This window comes from Dendrobates tinctorius, unplaced genomic scaffold (assembly GCF_039654945.1).
Source record: "Dendrobates tinctorius isolate UK_male_01 unplaced genomic scaffold, ASM3965494v1 ptg000263l, whole genome shotgun sequence".
Lineage (NCBI taxonomy): Eukaryota > Metazoa > Chordata > Amphibia > Anura > Dendrobatidae > Dendrobates > Dendrobates tinctorius.
In genome coordinates this window covers 6,771,654-6,790,088 of record NW_027361930.1, presented here as the reverse complement: position 1 = coordinate 6,790,088, position 18,435 = coordinate 6,771,654, and positions in this window count along the sequence as shown.

Sequence of the window (18,435 nt, the reverse complement as noted above, 5' to 3'; positions counted from 1 at the left end):
TGTGTGTTACTGTGTGAATTGCTTTCTGACTGACTGACTTTGGCCTGGACTTCTGACTCTCCTTCTGCCTAACGATTCTGTACCTCTGCGACTCTCCTGGTTTATGACTTTTGGCCTGAATCTGACTCTGCTTCTGCCTAACGATTCTGTACCTCTGCTACTCTCCTGGTTTATGACTCTCGGCCTGATTCTGACTCTGCTTCTGCCTAACGATTCTGTACCTCTGCTACTCTCCTGGTTTATGACTCTCGGCCTGAATCTGACTCTGCTTCTGTCTACCATTTTTGTACCATTGCTGCCCGACTGGTTTAGACTCGCATATCTCCACATTTGTGTCCTGTATTGGAACACCTTTCTGGCGACCGTCCTGCTCTGGTCACTGCTCCTATTCAGACAGCGCCTCCTGGGCTCTGCTATAAATCCAGATCCCTGTATAGGGGTAAAGGGTATCAGTGTTTCTCGGGGTGTTGCCTGGCTGCAGCCCAGACCCGCAGGCGGACGTCACAATATGATCTAATAGCTTTCTTGAGTTTATTATAATGGAGAAAGTTAATATTTACAAGCTGGTATCCCATTTAGGGAATTAACGACTTTTGAAACCTTAATAACACAACATAAACAACCCAAAGGAATATTATACCAAAATTATACCAGACCTTTGTCGGACTCTGTACCTATTAAACATGCCTATATATTAGCATGGGAGAAAGAACTTGGAATTAAACTGCAGGTATGGGAGGTTGAGCGCATTTATAAAAATTTGTTTGGACCATCTAGCTATGTAAGAGTTCAAGAAAACTCATGTAAGATAGTCACAAGATGGTATACTACCTCAGTGGTAACTCATTCATGGTACCCCAACATACTCCCAACCTGTTGGAGATGCAATAGAGATAAAGGGGTGTTCCTGCACATTTGGTGATAATGTGATAAGATTAGACCGTTTTGAGATGGTGTTTTGAAAATTATTACCAAGTTGTGCAAACTTTCGAAATCTCCGCGTGCCGAACCTCATCTTTCTGAACTGGTCTAGTGACATTTCACAGGCCAAGCACAAATCACTACTCCTACTTTTATTAGCAGCGGCCAAACTTATTATTCCCACAAGATGGAGCTCTCAGAGTAGCCCGAGCATTGTTGATTGGCTCCAAAAAGTTGACCAGCTCTATTATGTAGAGGAAATTGGAGCTTTTGTAAACTTATCAAGAGACAGGTTTGGGGTAACATGGGAGCCTTGGGTATTATATGGGGAATCAGATGAATATTTAAAGGTAGTGGGTCACCAGTCTCACACACTGGCTGAATGATGGTCTGGCATCCACCCTAAAACCTAACAAGCTTTTATCAGAGGTTAATGCTTGTTACATAGGTCTCATGAAGCTGTAAGGCGCTAGCTGCCAGTGCCACTACCCACTCTTACATGGAAGACTCTCATTGACCCCCCTGTTATGAACGGGCAGCCGAGGAGGAAATAAAAAAAAAACAATACAAGCTAAGTCTCAGAAAACCAAAGAGGTTGGTAACTATGCAGACTGCAGACCCCTGATCCTAACACACAACTAGCAGCAGTCGTGGAGCATTCCTACGGTGGTCCTAGACGCCTCGTCACAACCGGAGAACTAAATAAGCCTAAAGCAGGAAAAGAGGAAAAACTAACTGCCCAGAGCAGACCCCAAAAGAGAGACAGCCCCCCCATGTATTGACAGTGAAAAAAGATGAAAACACAAAGGCAGGAAAATAGGCTGAGCAAACGATGGGGCCAAACTAACTTGAAAGGACAGGAAAGGAACGACACTGCAGTCTGCCAAAAACCCCTACAAAATGTCCCACACAACTGATAGCAAAATTAACCCTGAAGTCACTAGACTTCTCCCACTATATCAGCACTCTGAAATATTCTGAGACAGAGCAAAAAGAGGCCAATCTAATAAGGGACAAAAGAAAGGCAATTTGGCGAATAAGCGTGGAAATTCAGCACAGCCCAGCCGGGCTGGCTGACCACACAAAAAACTGAAAAGACCAACAAGAGCAAGTGTGAACATTAGCACAAATTAAACTTATCTTAAGAAGACTGGAACAGAGCTGAGTCCTAGACCTGAGAAACAGACTGAATCACCAGCACTAGGATAGGGCGTCGGCTGTCTTATATCCAGTCTGATATTCCAGAGATCCAATCATTATCGTCCTCACCAGGTGGCAGATTACTACCACTTAAACCAACCTCACTACCTCCTGTCACCATCAGAGGGAGAACGGAAGGGGAACTCTCAACTGGTGGAGCAGAAAATGAGCTCATAACACCCCCCTTTCTTCTGATGTTTCTTTCCCTACTTTCTCTTTCTTTCTGTATCAATGTTATAATTTGAGATCTATAGGTGTGTACACACCGGGCTAGACTCCTTTGTTATAAAGCAGTAGGAAAATGAAGACAAACTGTTGTGGAAAGAGAGATTGTAACTTCTACTGTGATAAATATTACCATATACTATGTGATGACCTAATGAAGGAACTTTTGGCAACATTTTATTGAAAAAACACACTCACCCTGTTATGTAACTGTACATTGTTTATTTGTATTTTATAACCCAATAAAAAGATGTTTAAAAGAAAGAAAGATGGTTAGTGGGTCCTGCTTTTAGGATTGGGGATAAGGTTTGGTTGTCATCTAGGAACTGTAAGGTAGCGCTGTTATTCAAGTAGGGGATACTCGATTAGCTGCCACAAAACCAGATCCGGCACAGGTTTTCCATAAAACTATTATAGTCCATGCGGTTTATTCAGCATCATAAACACACAGCAGTAATACAAAGTTCATCACATCAGCATAGCGTCCATGACAGAGTTCAGCTCTGTAACCCCTGTGGTCACACAGGTAAGGCATACACAGGCTCTTCAGCCTCAGTTATCTCACCCACATCACGGTTTCCTCATGACTGCTTCACCTCATCATGCTGCAGACGTCCATTCCCTCCAGGGAATCATCAGGCACGTGTAGCCATTCAACACAGCGTTCCTTGCTGTCAGGAAGACAGCCCCCATCTCTCCCAGATGGGGCCTTCCAAAACGGACCAACCAGGTCCCAGCATTCACCCATGTGACCTACCCTGGCCACTTTTTATGGTCCATAGCCACTCCCCCCGGGTCACATGGCCATGACCTCATCACAGGTCCTTGAACCATTCTCACACTCTTTACAATATCGTTCTTAACCACACCCCTGGTTGGATTTGTAGGTAACTAGTCCGCCCGTCTTCCCAGCTACCTGGAGACTTCTCCCGGACACATTGAAACAGCACCTCAGCAGTATCACTGCTGATCAACACACGCTTAAGTCTCCATCTCAAGGCCACCCACCTTGAGATACACAACGGTCATTCAGTATTCTGCCATTTATCCTCTCTCCTAGGACATCCACACAGCGCCCCCTAGGGGACACAGTGGTCACTACACCACAGAACATTAAACTTAAAGTGCCGTCGGCAAAGTTGGATCCAAAGTTTATTAGTCCATATGAGATCCTAGAGGTGGTCAATCCTGTGGCATTTAGGTTAAAATTTCCTCCATCCCTTCGCATCCCTTATTCCATAAATCCCTATTAATGGAGTATGTCCCTTCTGCATTGTCTCCCTCATCCCCGCCTTCTCTGATTTCAGTAGACAGTGGCCTGGAGTATGAGGTTCAGAGGGTTGTGGATCCTCAGAGGGTCCGTAATTCACTCCAGTACCTCATCCACTGGAGGGGATATGGACTAGAAGAGAGATCCTGGGTCCCTGCTTGACATGTGAAGGCCAATTGGTTAGTCAGGGCCTTCCATCTAAAATTTCCTGGGAAGCCTGGGGGTCCTGTGGCCCCCCTAGAAGAGGGGGTACTGTCATGGTTCCACCCCTCAGGGTGTCTGGGATGTTGTTACTGACAGCTTGGCCATCCAATCTGGTACAGGGGCATGCTGAAGCTGTTAGTACTTTGACAGACATAATGGCCTTTTAATCTGATTCAGGGGCATGCTGAGCTGTCAGTGTGTTTATTGACAGCTCAACTAGCCAATCTATGACTGGGAGGCGTTGGCTGTCTCAAGTGTTCACTATCCCAGGCAATTGTCATGCCTACTTAACTGAGCAGCTTCTCCCAGACCACTGCCAGATGTACATTCACCTTGTGAGGTTTGCGCTTTCTTGTGCCGTGAGTTCTATATGCTTGATCTGCTGCCTGACCTTTGACTTCGTTCTGACCATTCGCCTGTTTAACCCCTTCAGCGCTGCTGTTATCCTCCCGATACTCTGACCTCGGAACGTTACTTGACTACGCTTTTGTCTCTTCCTTCTGTTTATGATGTACCTCTCTCTCCTCTATATCAGTCTGTGATTATTAGTTTGTTTACTGTAAGTGATATCTGTATTTTGTATGTAACCCCTTCTCATGTACAGCACCATGGAACCAATGGTGCTTTATAAATAAATAATAATAAATAATAATAATACCCTCCTGGCTTCTGACCCTGGACTCCTTGACCACTCTGACTCATGACTTTGCTGTGAGAAGTGACAAGCATCACATGAGTATTAAGATTTGTTTGACTTAGTGACGAGTACCAAAACATTTTAGTGCTTGCTCATCACTACTCAAAAGGTATAGGTTCCAAAATGCTGTTTTGGCATGTTATGGCGTCCGCTATCTATTCCAGTAAATTTTTCACTCCAAAAGTCAAATGGTGATCTTTCTCTTCCCAGTCCTGACGTGCGCACAAACAGTAGTTTTCCACTGCATATGGGTTATCGGTGTACTTAGGAGAAATTGAACATCAAATTGTATTGTCCATTTTCTCTTCTTACCCTTCTGAAAATGAAAAATTTAGGACTAAAGCAACATTTTTGTGGGAAAAAGTTACATTTCTCACTTACTGAACCGCTGCGTGAGGACTTTCTCAAGCAGCTAGCGGGGCCATCAGTGAGGTCACCGGAGTTCATCAGGTTTGAACTCCAGTGAGCTTACTCATGGAAATTCAGAGCTGAACACTGACAGGAGCGATTACGCTATTGTCAGTGTGTGCCGGCTGACGGGGACAGCGGTGGCATCACTGATGTGACTGCTATACAAATCACCCGAATTGTCATGGGACAGTATGGATTACCTCCACATCAGGTAGGTGAGGGGTATGATCATTTATTATTTTAAAATTTTTACAGGGGACATGCACATTGGTGGAGTAGGCATACGTTTGTTGCTTATTAATTTCTGTTTTTCATAGAGTACAAGGGCTTCAATGGAAGAGGCGTAAGGTGAGTATAAGCATGCTTTTTTATTTTTATTTTAAACAAAAGAGTGTTTATTTTAGATAAAGGAATTTTTTTCTATCTGTGTCTAACTATGGGGTTAGTAATGGGGGCGTCTTATAGACAATTCTCCATTACTAACTTGTGGGCTTGATCTCTGTGACCATAAAACAGCTGACATCGACCCCACAACTATTACCCCACTTGCCACTGCACCAGAATTGGCACATCTAATAGATGCATGCACCTTTCTGGGGTGGCTGTGATCTTCTATTTTTAAGCTGGGTGAGACAATATCCATGGTCCATTACCAGTCTGTGAATACCAGCCCCTAGTGTCTGCTTTAGGTTGGCTGGTTGACAACAATGGCGGGAAAAATAAATTATTTATTTAAATAATTTTTAAAAATGGCATGGGGAACCCTCTATTCTTGAAAACCAGGCAAACAATGGATGTTCGGGCCCCACATTCATCTGAATGGGGTCCAGGTTCAGGTACTGTTCTGTTACCCGAACCAAACTTTTTTTTTTAGATGTTTAGCCAAAACGGCCGGGTTCGAACATCCATGAGTTCACCCATTGCTAGACAGGAGATGTATTACATTCTATGTACAAAGCCACAGAATTACCAAATTATTTAGAAATAAGGAAAAGCTTGCCATGCTAAATTTTTCAGACTTATGATTCAGTTTGCATAAAAAAAAACAATAATATGCTTAGCAACACATTTAATGTGGGTTTTAGATAATTTTGCACCTTGCTCTACAAGGGAGCATGGATTAGCTGGGAAATGACATGAGGTAAGATGCAACCTTGCCCCCCAAAATGGTGCCCAGAGAAAACAAATAATAAGTCATGTAAAGTTAGACTAAATGGCCTAAAGATGAACCTAATGTATAATCCAGTACAAAATAATTTTCTAAATTTGGTAAGGACTGGGACAGCTAAAGTGCTGGTAACAGTAGCGCCCTGTACCACAGGGCCTCCACCTCCCTGTACTCACCCAACATCTCAATTTTAACTGTATTTGCATCTTCAGGATGCAGATAACATCCAACACAAAGGTGGAACATCAAGCCATAAGTTCTCTGTTCCACAATTGAGCCTGTCCAACTGAGTATCAGCTTAAGGCTGGGGTCACACTGCCATATTTCTCATGCGATAATCGCATCGCACTGCACGGACTGGCCGGCACCTCTCCTGACCTGAGCATGACAGCGTGATGGATTACTATGCAGCTGTGAAGCTTAGGTCAGGAGAGCTGACAGCCAGTACGAGGTTTACCATGCGATTCTTGCATGAGAAATACGGCAGTGTATCTCTGCCCTAACAGGCACAATGACATCACTAGATTACGCCTGTTGCATGGAGCCCCGGTCCACATGCTGCAGAGTGGAGCAGTGCATTAGGGAATGAGGTGAGTAGCTTTTTTTGTCAGTCAGTATTTGCTGGGGGAAGCTGTGGGGGAATCATACTGCGTATGTTAGGGGGATATTTGTGGGGACATAATACTATATGGTGCCATGAGAAGGGATATTGTGGTTGAGAACACTAAGGCTTCAGTAGGGGCACAATTAAGTGTTTGTGCCACAAAACATATCCATTTCCCAGTCTTTAAATGTTGGGAGGTATGCTCTTCTGCGACTGCGCTTGTGGTGAGCCCCTGCCTACTCCATCAAATATTTTTCTATGGGACCCCATGTTTTTTATGAAAATCTGTAAGTTCATGAGTGCACTGTATTAGAAAGGGGCCTGTTTGAGGCAAATAACGCACTGTGGTTGCTAAATAGAGTACTCCTAGATATTCTTTATATTGCCAAACCAGCCCCTTAATGAATGTTGATGGAACAACTCTATTATGTTTAGTTTCTTCAGTTTCTGTTGTAATATATTTTTCACTTTTTAAAGCAAAATGTGATTGAAAATATATGAATTTATTTCATATACTTCATGTAGTATATTTCTGTATGTGTACAATATTTGCAGTAGTGTGGATATGTGTGTTTATATTTGCATTGCACTAGTAGCAGCAAATATTGAAAATCGGATGCAAGTTCAATTACATCAGAATGTGTTTTGCTCCCAAATATAGAAATGCCATTTGGCAGTGTTACCATATGTGACTGCATTAGAACTGCATTATAAAACACAGTGTTGTTCCTCTTAGATTGTAGAACAATTCAAAGACATTTTCAAAGTCAAGTTTTTTTCATCCTATTACTTACTGCCTTAAAGGAGTATTCCCATCTCTGACATTTACTGTATGTAATACGCTGGCCGAGTTGTAGTCATGTCAGCACAATCCGTACTCACTGTGCTGTCAGCTGCTCCTTACCTGCTGTGTCCCCCATTCTTCCTGGTGTTCAAAAAACAGGAGGCAGAGTCCAAAGCAACTTTCAACAAAGCGGATTTATTTTCTTCAGGACACAGCACATCCATAACACTTCCAGCACACTTGTCACAGTACCAGCAATGCATTATTCTTCGTCTTTCCATAACTTCTTCTACTTCACAGGAATAGGCCACAAAGATATAACGGGAAGAGGAGCCCGGTGAAAATGTCACTTCAATATATCTCCCTGGAAACGACTTCAGACCAGACTCGGAAATATCATCTACTGGGTCGTCCACCCCCTTATGGTTATCCTGCCCGCGCACTCGCTGGTGGCCCACTCTACTACTTCTGTTCCCAAACTTCTTCTGTAACTTCTTCACTACGTTGTTGCGGTACCATGCACTTAACTCTTCTCTTCTTCCTTTATACTTTCACTCCTTTCTATGGATGGCTGGGCTTCTACTTGGAAACGTTGTGTGATTGCTAAGCAGCTCAGGCCCCAAGGCCACCTGAGCACACCAGCGGTCTGCCCCCGACTGCCTATATCCAAGAAATTCTGTCTAGCTTATGCCCCACCTACCACTCCTACAATTAACCTATAAGTTTCCTACAACTAAACCTTCCTATGCAGTGTACTCAGTGACCCCATCTAGTGACCTTTTCCCATAACTGCACCGTCCCTAGCTTACATATAGTACAAAGATATGAAAATACGGCATAATAAAATATATAGCAATTATATACATGTAAACAGTAGCATCAACATTTAAAGGGGCTAAGTCCTGACCTCCTTACATGTATACCAAACCATTTGGAATGTCATAAGTGTCTCAAATGTTTGATAGTTGCTGATAGGACCCGCACCAATTTCAAGCATGGAGTTCCATCTTTTACCACCAGCAATGGGGAGGAAGATCTCATGCATGGTTCTTTCCATTGATTTTTAGGGTAGCACGGTGGCTCAGTGATTAACACTGTTGCTTTGCCGTACTGGTGTCCTGGGTTCAAATCTCACCAAAAACAGCATCTTCAAGGAGTTTATATTTTCTCCCTGTGTTTGTGTGGGTTTCCACTGAGTACTGTGTTCTCCTCCCTCTCTCCAAACTGATAGAATTTAAATCCCCTGAGCCCCAATGGGGGCAATTGATGATCTCTTAATCGCTATGAAATATGGTTGTGCTTATTGTGTAAAATAAAAATCAATGGATATTCTGAATATTCCCGACTAGAGTTGAGCGACTTTAGTCGGATCGGGTTTCATGAAACAAAATTTGTTTCAGATGAAACTGGTCCAACTAGGGCAAAAAAAAGTCGGAGTTTCGTCTGAAACCCAACCCCAATGCAAGTCAATGGGGAATAAAAGTCGGCATTGAGTGGATGAATCCTCCGATTCTCCAGTGGGCCAGTCCGACGCTGGCTATGTCTTTGTGATTGTAGACAGAATACTGGGGCACTTTATGCGATGTTTTCCAGGCAATGCTAACAATCAACAATGGCAACATCAATTTTATTTGTCCATTTTATAAACCATACACATTTTAAAGTATACAGTAGCTTGTCATTGAAACTGCCTTACCTCAAATTCATGGCAAGCATTAAAAGAAATCATATTTTAAATATAGTATTTTTGTTTCCATTTCTTTCATAATTTTGAATTGCTTGCTCCATCTGCACATGAATGCATGGCCAAAAAAAATCATCCTCTGCATATTCAGCACTAGAGGGTGCATTGTAGAGATCTATCCTTACCAGGAGTTGGAAATTAACCACGTGATAGAGTTTGACTATTATGGAGTGTCAAACTAAGAGGCTGAACGCAATGATAATAACAATAATGAGAAAAATATTTTTATTGTTTAATAGAGAATTAGGTATGATGACTAGCTACAACTAATACATATAACAAGAGAGCATATTGTCACGTGCATTTCTCAGTAGCAGCTAATAAATAAATATATATATATTTATATATATGAGAACAAAAAGGAAATCCAGCAAGAACTCAGCAAACCAGGATTGGAGTAAAATGATGCTTTTCTTTATTTCTTCAATAAGGTTAAAAAGACGACCCACAAGGATCAGGAACCAGAGTGCATGGCAGAAATAAACGCAAATGGGACTACGCGTTTCGGCGACCTAACCGCCTTCTTTACGGTCCAAACCAGGTTAGGTCGCCAAAACGCGTAGTCCCATTTGCGTTTATTTCTGCCATGCACTCTGGTTCCTGATCCTTGTGGGTCGTCTTTTTAACCTTATTGAAGAAATAAAGAAAAGTACCATTTTACTCCAATCCTGGTATGCTGAGTTCTTGCTGGATTTCCTTTTTGTTCTCCTATTGAAGGATTTACTCCTAATCCAGTCCGTGCAGGAACTTGATTACCAGGTGGGAAAGACCCATGAGTCTCATTGCTGCAGCTGGACACTGACATACATACTCATATATATATGTACAGCCCTGGCAAAAATTAAGAGACCACTTTCAAATGTTAAGTTTGTCTGATTTTTCTCTTTATAGGTTTATTTTGGAGTAAAATGTAAATTGTTCTTTTAGTCTATAAGCTTCTGACAACATGTCTTTGAATTTCCAAGCAATAAATTTTGTATTTTTTCTCTGACAAAGAAAAATGGTCAAAATGTTAAAAAAAAGAAAAAGAAAACCCATTCATAATCATTTAGAAACAGCAATACTAATGTTTTAACTCAGGAAGAGTTCAGAAATCAATATTTTGTGGAATAACCATGATTTTTAAAAACAGCTTTCATGCGTCTTGGCATGCTTTCCACCAGTCTTTCACACTGCCTCTGGCGCAAAAATTTAAGTAGTTCTTCTTTGTTTGATGGCTTGTGACTATCAATCATCCTCTTGATTACATTCCAGAGGTTTTCAATGGGGTTCAGGTCTGGAGAATGGGCTGCCCATGACAGGGTTTTGATGTGGTGGTCTCTTAATTTTTACCAGAGCTGTATGTATATATATATATATATATATATATATATATATATATATATATATATATATATATATATACACACACACAGTGGGGCAAAAAAGTATTTAGTCAGTCAGCAATAATGCAAGTTCCACCACTTAAAAAGATGAGAGGCGTCTGTAATTTACATCATAGGTAGACCTCAACTATGGGAGACAAACTGAGAAAAAAAAATCCAGAAAATCACATTGTCTGTTTTGTTTTCATTTGATTTGCATATTATGGTGGAAAATAAGTATTTGGTCAGAAACAAGCAAACAAGATTTCTGGCTCTCACAGACCTGTAACTTCTTCTTTAAGAGTCTCCTCTTTCCTCCACTCATTACCTGTAGTAATGGCACCTGTTTAAACTTGTTATCAGTATAAAAAGACACCTGTGCACACCCTCAAACAGTCTGACTCCAAACTCCACTATGGTGAAGACCAAAGAGCTGTCAAAGGACACCAGAAACAAAATTGTAGCCCTGCACCAGGCTGGGAAGACTGAATCTGCAATAGCCAACCAGCTTGGAGTGAAGAAATCAACTGTGGGAGCAATAATTAGAAAATGGAAGACATACAAGACCACTGATAATCTCCCTCGATCTGGTGCTCCACGCAAAATCCCACCCCGTGGGGTCAGAATGATCACAAGAACGGTGAGCAAAAATCCCAGAACCACACCGGGGGGGACCTAGTGAATGAACTGCAGAGAGCTGGGACCAATGTAACAAGGCCTACCATAAGTAACACACTACGCCACCATGGACTCAGATCCTGCAGTGCCAGACGTGTCCCACTGCTTAAGCCTGTACATGTCCGGGCCCGTCTGAAGTTTGCTAGAGAGCATTTGGATGATCCAGAGGAGTTTTGGGAGAATGTCCTATGGTCTGATGAAACCAAACGAACTGTTTGGTAGAAACACAACTTGTCGTGTTTGGAGGAAAAAGAATACTGAGTTGCATCCATCAAACACCATACCTACTGTAAAGCATGGTGGTGGAAACATCATGCTTTGGGGCTGTTTCTCTGCAAAGGGGCCAGGACGACTGATCCGGGTACATGAAAGAATGAATGGGGCCATGTATCGTGAGATTTTGAGTGCAAACCTCCTTCCATCAGCAAGGGCATTGCAGATGAAACGTGGCTGGGTCTTTCAACATGACAATGATCCAAAGCACACCGCCAGGGCAACGAAGGAGTGGCTTCGTAAGAAGCATTTCAAGGTCCTGGAGTGGCCTAGCCAGTCTCCAGATCTCAACCCTATAGAAAACCTTTGGAGGGAGTTGAAAGTCCGTGTTGCCAAGCGAAAAGCCAAAAACATCACTGCTCTAGAGGAGATCTGCATGGAGGAATGGGCCAACATACCAACAACAGTGTGTGGCAACCTTGTGAAGACTTACAGAAACCGTTTGACCTCTGTCATTGCCAACAAAGGATATATCACAAAGTATTGAGATGAAATTTTGCTTCTGACCAAATACTTATTTTCCACCATAATATGCAAATAAAATGAAAAAAAAAAACAGACAATGTGATTTTCTGGATTTTTTTTTTCTCAGTTTGTCTCCCATAGTTGAGGTCTACCTATGATGTAAATTACAGACGCCTCTCATCTTTTTAAGTGGTGGAACTTGCACTATTGCTGACTGACTAAATACTTTTTTGCCCCACTGTGTGTATATATATATATATATATACAGTATATATATACACACAGTGGCGACCAAAAGTTTTTCTTTTTTTTAAAGTGTGTCTACTTCTGTCTGTTTTTTGTGATGCCATTTTCCTAGTGATTTTAGCAAACCAGAAGCAATTGGTTGTAAGCTATAAGGATGAAAATTGTGCTTGACATTGTTTTATACCTTTATGTGTTAGTTTTCAAGATTTGCTGGGCCAAATGTTTTGCATATTTTGTCATGGGTGGTTAAGTTTTGTGTAAAATTTATATTTTTTCTTTGTGTGTTTTTTTTAGTTAAAACATGGCAAAGACAAAGACAAATTTATCATCAGATGTCAGGAAGCTTATTATTCTGAGAGTGAAGTTAGGCAACAGCCAAAAAGAGGTAGCAATGGAATTCAACTGTTCTCAAAGTAAAGTGTCATAAAGAAAGAAAAAGGTTATGGAACATCTGACTAACCTTGAAATGGACGACTACAAAAACTTCCTCCAAAGTTGATCACATTATTAAGAAAAAGTCAGTATCTGATGTCCATAAAAGTGCTGTACAGATATTGCATGAAATGAACGAAGAATATGGGGTCAAAGTGATTTGCCAAACTGTTGTCCGACGGCTAACAGCAGTAGGGTTGAATGCACGAGTTCCAGTGAAGAAGTCTTTCATCTCTGCAAAGAACCGGAAGGTCTGACTTGAGTTTCCCAAAGAAGACAGCCAATGGAAAGAGACAGATTGGTCTCAGGTGTTGTGGCTGGATGAATCAATGTTCAATCTGTTTGGTAGTAATGACAGGCACTATATATACCGCCTAATTGGAAAACGTAATGATGTGAGGTACCAAACACCTACAGTAAAATATGGTGGTGGCAATGTCTTGGTTTGGGGCTGCTTTTCGCCATCTTCCGTTGGTCCTTTCCATAGAATTTATGTAAATATGAATGCTACCATGTACAAGGATATACCGTAGAATGTAATGCTGCCACTTGGTAAAACCAAAGTAGTCAGCGGCTGGAAATTCCAGCAAGACAATGATTCTAAGCACACATCCAATTTAGTAACAAATTACAGTGCTGTGTAAATTAATTGGGACAAAGCATTTTTTAAGTAAAATCGTAAGTTGGTTACCAGTCAGTGATTCAAGCCAGTTTTAACTGCTTTGAACAGGCACTCACACCTGTTCAAAGCAGTTAAAACTGGTTTGAACCACTGACTGGTAATCAACATATGATTTTACTTAAAAAAATGCTTTGTCCCAATTAATTTGCACAGCACTGTAGTTAGCATAGGAAAATGTTCGCCTGTTGCAATGGCCAAACCATTTACTTGATTTAAACCCTATAGAGCACCTTTGGGATGAGTTAGGGTGCCAAGTTGGGGCCCGTACCCATAGCAATAAAAGTGAGTTGTTTGCAGATTTGCAAATGGAATGGATCAAGATCTCTCAAGAGGTCTTGAATACACGAGTGGCTTCAATGCCCCTTCGGTGTGGTGCAATAATTAAAGCAAGAGGTTATGCTACATAATAATAGTATATGCAAAACTTTTTGTCAGTCAGTTTTCTTTAATTAAATGACCATACATATATTCTGAAGCATTTTGGTTAAAATTTAGGTCTTGCATGATGACAACTTCATGCACTTTCAATTTATCACGAGGAAAATGGCATCACAACAACCAGAGAGAAGTATTCATTTCCGGTCACCACTGTGTATGTATGTACATATATAAAAATGTGGCACCCCAAAAGTCCGGTTGCCACAATGGCATTGCCTCCCTCACAGGGGGTGATGTCAGGCCTGAAGCAAGGAGGGATCCCCTGGCCAATTATACACAGCATGCAACACAGTTCCTGCTCTGGGCCAGCAGGGGGAGCTCTGAACCCGACTTCAGGGAAGCTGCTTTCTCTGGTCAGGAGGAGGAAGTTAGAGTTTCAGTGAGTTGATGATGGGAACTGGATGAGTGAGGAGCTTGTTCCCAGACTGGAGTGCATTCTGAGTCAGAGAGGAAGAGCGAAATATAGGAAAGCTTGGGAAGAGGAGCTGTGACCACGCTCATCCCAGAGCTCAGCACTAGAACTGGACACCAGAGTCCGTGGCTGTAGAGCACTTAGGTCTCATCAGCTAAATCCGGAGGGCAGAAGATTGCAGATCTTCTGGCCCCCATCACACACCTGAAGGCACAACAGAAGGTTAGAGCCTGGAGATGCCATGAGGAGCGACACCTGTGAAAGGCTCAAGCTGCCTGCCATGCGGGTAATGTTTTCTGACAGACAATGAGAGGAACAGAGGCCTGAGCAGAGCTTTAGCCAGCAAGGACCTCAAATAGAGCAGCGCAGTAAGGAGGCCTCCAACCCACCTGGCTGAGTGGATCCTGAGTTGACCTCCATTGTCACCTGTAACCAGTGCTCCGGTCTGCACCTCTATACATCCAGTAAAGGTAAAGGAAACTACAACCCCACTGTGTCCTCAGATTTGTTTGCTATACCATCTGCCCTGCACTACAACCACAATCATCATCTCATCACTTACATATACAGTCTAAAAGCGCTGCAGAAATGCTTAAAAAAGCTACGTGGGCACACAGCCTGAAGATAAATCCTTGATGGTTACTGTGAACTACCTGGCATATGATTTATTTGTAATTGATACATCTATAAGTATATATATTGGATAATCTAGCACACATCTCAGCATAGAGCTGCCAGGTTAATCTATTATATAAAGCTCAAGTGTGTGTACATATGTATGTATGTATGTATGTATGTATGTATGTCCGGGATTGGCATCCGCACCGTCGCAGCTACAGCCACAAAATTTGGCACAGTCACACGTCTGGACCCCGAGAGTGTCCTAGGCTATGTTGTGAGGCGAAATTTTAACCCCGCGCGTTCCAATTCACCAAACAATTTTGCCCCTATCTACATAATGGGGAAAAAGTGTGTGTGTATCAAGCCCCGCCCCTCATTATGATGTCATAACGGTTGCCATGGCGACGCTGATGTCATCATAGGTTGCAAGCCACGCCGCTCATTATGATGTCATAAAGGTTTACTATGGAATGGAGGATGTGTGATGGGTATATGGGCACGGGACTATGGGATGGAGGATGTGTGATGGGTATATGGGCACTGGACTATGGGATGGAGGATATTTATGACGGGTATATGGGCACGGGACTATGGGATGGCTGATATGTATGATGGGTATATGGGCACGGGACTATGGGATGGAGGATATGTATGATGTGTATATGGGCATGAGACTATGAGATGAAGGATGTGTGATGGGTATATGGGCATGAGACTATGGGATGGCGAATATGTATGATGGGTATATGGGCATGGGACTATGGGAAGGAGGATGTGTGATGGGTATATGGGCATGGGACTATGGGATGGAGGATGTGTGATGGGTATTTGGGCACTCGATTATGGGATGGAGGATATGTATGATGGGTATATGGCACGGGACTATGGGACGGAGGATAATTATAATTTGCTATAACTAACCACAGTTAGTTACTATGCCCGGGCAGCGCCGGGCTTTTCAGCTAGTCTAATATATAAAGCTCAAGTGTGTGTATGTATGTATGTATGTATGTGTGTATGTATGATGGGTATATGGGCATGGGACTATGGGATGGAGGACGTGTGATGGGTATATGGGCATTCGACTATGGTATGGAGGATATGTATGATGGGTATATGGGCACGGGCCTATGGGATGGTGGATATGTATGATGGGTATATGGGCACGGGACTATGGGATGGAGGATAATTATAATTTGTTATAACTAACCACTGTTAGTTACTATGCCCGGGCAGCGCCGGGCTCTTCAGCTAGTATCTATCTATAATGAGATAAAGCGGAGCTGGTACGTGTGTAGGTTAGTAACTGCTGCGGATCTAGATACCAACCACGGGGCAAACAGGTTGATTATAAATAATAAGAAGAATAGACTCGTGCTGAAGGAAACCAGGAATTGGAAGAAAGTCTCAAACTTTTTCTAGTAATACTGAATAAAACAGATGTGAAGATACCTAGTTAATAGGTGCTAATAAAGGTAGCAATTATTGCGATTGGCCCAATAGTAAAACAGGAGCTAGAAAAATGAATGCTAGAATAATAAATAATAGTTAGATCAATATTAGGTTGATGGAACCTGTGAGTACAATGATCACAAAGTGAGCGCTCCACTGTTATTGTCAGATATGGCAACTTGCCCTGTCGTCAATGGAGGCTAGAAAAAGAAGAGGCAATCTATTGTTAGTGGAAGTGGGTCGCCCTCCCTGGGCCGTGGGGTACTCGGTACCGGGCCGGTGTCAGGGGAATGTGTCACAGCAGCGGCAACCAGGTCCGTGGCCCTGGGCGCCCAAGTAATGGGGCAATGTAGTTAATGTGGAATGGAATAGTTCGTGACGCCACCTGTGGTGCTCGGCAAGGGAGGTGTTAAGCCGACGCTGCAGACAGATCCTCTGGGACAGATGGTATGGTGCAGCAGTGATGGTATAACCCTCCACAGACAGGGCTGATGTCCCAGGGCAGTGTAGTTGTAATGGTTGTGGAGATGCGCAGGCAGTGTTAAGAATGGTACCCAGATGTAGCGGTGCTGAGCAGGTTGGCGCAAGAATAAATGGAGGACATCTAGGCTTGCAGTTCCAAAGCTTTACTCACAGTCTGCGTTACACAAGGGTGCCTGCCTCCGGGCCGTGTCATCCGGGTCAGAGACTCAGCCAACCTCCAGGCCAGATGGAAAGCTCCTCTCCAACACTCTGCCAACATGTACCTTTCCTGAATGACTCCTCTATTGCGCCTGTGAAGTGTGAAGAGCTCCAGTACCGTGGAACTCTGGAGTTCCTCCTGTCAGATGTTCCCAAGAACTCTACTCGTATGGCAGACAGCTGTAGCCTGCTTCAGGGACTCCCTTCTCCTGAGTCCCAGCTCTCTATCCATGTTGCTGTTGTGCCCCAAGTCTTAGATGGGAGTAGTGCATTTATAGCTTACTACTCCACCGGTGTCTGCTGCAGAACCATAAGTGTCCATACAACCTCGGGGACCGGGCCCCGACCTTGTGCTGAGAACTTATAGGCAGGGTTCCTCTTCCAACCCATGTCCTCTCTGTTCTCCTTACTCCTTCATTCTGTACTAATCTTTCTCTCTCTTATGGAAGCTTAGGTTGCAGTTCTACATCTTTCTCCTTCTTTTCCCCTTCCCGTGCCAGCTGGCTCAGATCACTGAGGCAGCTGCAGCACTCCTTCCTCCATCCCTTCTTCCAGGGATCCTCACTCCTGTCTGAGTGACTTCATACCAGCCTGACCTTCTGCCAGACTGAACTTCTAATCCTACACTTTCCCACTCCTTTATATATCTCAACTCCACCCACCTCCCAGCACATCCAGTGTTCCAAGCAGGGAACCACCAGGGGTGCTCTGCTACTCTCTAAGCACTGAGCCGCAATGTGGTTATGCAGTACTACCCTGTTGTGTGGGGTGCGTGTGTTGGAGCGTGGAAAGGAGTTCCCACCTTACCTGGATGGTGGGGCACTACACCTTAGGAGAATGTGCAGTACCTCTGTGGCGACTGAGCCTCAGGGGCACCACATACCCCCCGTTAAACACAACATGTCCGCGGGCTGCAAGACAACAAAGTTGATGGTACAGGAACATACAAAATTTTATAATGGTGCATAAACATTTCTTATGCTAAACTTCCTAATATAGGAGGCATTGTTTCTTGAACGTTACAAACAATTCTTAATTAACTGTCTAAATTTCAAGTCAAAAAGTGCAATTTTTCATATTTTACGCAATTCTAAGTGCTATTATCTGTGACTCACTATCACTTCAGTATTAATCAGCTTTCCTTCTCTAGTACACATTTCCTTTCTCTTTCTAGTGTACATTCTCTATTCTCTTTCAAGTGACACCTGTGATACCGTACCTGGTTCACCATTCACATTTTCAACTCTTTATTTAAATCTTTCATATCAAAACATTTCTCACTCTATATAAAAGCCATTTCCTAGTTGCTAATATTCTCATAAGATACATCATTATCAAAAATACTTTGCATTAAAACTTTCAACAATTATTCTTGCAAGTGCTGGACACCGCTCCCAGCTGGGATCTCTTGCAGTGTCCTTTGAGGAAGACATCATCTTCGCAAAGTGTCCTTATGTAAAATC